Below are 1,438 nucleotides of genomic sequence, written 5' to 3' on the forward strand. Positions count from 1 at the left end.
GGGCAGTTTTGTGTGTCTTTGGTTGGATAATCCTATATTTCCCATGAACACCAAGTCATGCGCGGCATCAATTACGAGCTACGCTGAAACACAGAAGACGAATGGAATGGAGCCAAACAAACCAGAGGAGCTGAAAATAAAGTATAGTTAATTAGGAAGAAAAAAAACGTGGCTAGTGGAAAATCTGACTGGCTGGTTATTTTTCAAATGTACAAGCCATGTTGGCAGGGGATCAATAAAGTTCATTTAAAGCACTGGCTGTGTCCCTGCTCTTTCCGTGTCAATGCCCTCTCTCATTGATGTGAACGCATCATAAGTAGGCGACATGCACGTCACTCAGGTTGTGTCTGTTAATTGATGGACTTACAGAGGCATATCATAGTGAAATAATATATGATGTAAAAAATATTGAGAGAAAATTACAAGGAGGAAGACTCATTTGAATACACAATAATTAGGATTAGTGTTTATGATGGAATAGTGGCATTAGAATCAGGGTTTAAAATGAACTTTTTCAGCCACTCAATATAGTGTTTTTGGGGTTGGTGAGTGAAGCAAATCTACCAGTCACTTGTATATTTTACCAGCATTTGGCAGGTGGACGGTGCTAATTTTGAACTTTGATTTGAATGTGCTAGAGCAGGGGTCTCAAACTCAACTTACTTGGGGGCCGCTGGAAGTAGAGTCTGGGCTCAAGTATTCCAAAAAACCCCAACTATTTCCTCCCAAACAGGGCGCGGAACTGCCGGTGCTTTAAGCCCCTAGATCTGATATGGTTGGTGAATTTCACAACAACAGACATCACATTGTCAAACCTCAGGCATTTGCCGCAAAGAGTACTTAGCTAGCTTGACAACCGTTACCCGCTGTCAGGAGACTACTACGGTAGCCCATAAGTGACAAGCGCAATGACAAAAAGTTTCAGAACGCGCGAGCCGCACTAACACTTAACTTGATGTCAAGTAGGGGGCCACAAAATATCATCCCGCGGGCCGCAATTGGCCCCCGGGCCGCGAGTTTGAGACCCATGTGCTAGAGGCTACCAAATTTGGGCTAGGCCAAACATTGTCTCCGGGATGGCATGCACTCGTACCCCCCTATGGAACGGTTTATGGATATGTCTGAATGAATGATACGTAGGCTCCTCGGAATCAGCGATTAGGAAAGAGGAATGGGAGAGGCTCTTTTAATAAAAATCAATGATCACTTGAAGAATCCTCCCCCACCTCAGTGAAGCCTTTTCCCTGCAACGTGTGGGCTCTCAGTTTAGACACCAAATACAAACAGAATTATGAATTTGTTTGTGCATTGGAGACATTTTGATTCTTTTATGGATCCATTTATGGATTCTTACTGGTTTGGATGAAGCATTTGGTGAATGAAATGGACAACGTAATGCGTCTTTGAAACAGTAGTGTGTGTTGTGCCATCGATTGCA

The 1,438-nt window shown here is 43.3% G+C and overlaps 1 long non-coding RNA gene across 1 annotated transcript in view; it reads right to left on the reverse strand.

The window, feature by feature from the left end:
• Positions 1 to 749: 749 nt before the first annotated feature.
• LOC116698980 (uncharacterized) overlaps positions 750 to 1,438 on the reverse strand; it is a 20,634-nt gene continuing 19,945 nt past the window's right edge. The window contains exon 3 of the long non-coding RNA XR_004334333.1: positions 750 to 761. This is a non-coding gene — a long non-coding RNA (uncharacterized LOC116698980). The remainder of the gene's footprint in view (positions 762 to 1,438) is intronic.

The sequence above is a fragment of the Etheostoma spectabile genome, chromosome 12, assembly GCF_008692095.1.
Source record: "Etheostoma spectabile isolate EspeVRDwgs_2016 chromosome 12, UIUC_Espe_1.0, whole genome shotgun sequence".
Taxonomy (NCBI): domain Eukaryota; kingdom Metazoa; phylum Chordata; class Actinopteri; order Perciformes; family Percidae; genus Etheostoma; species Etheostoma spectabile.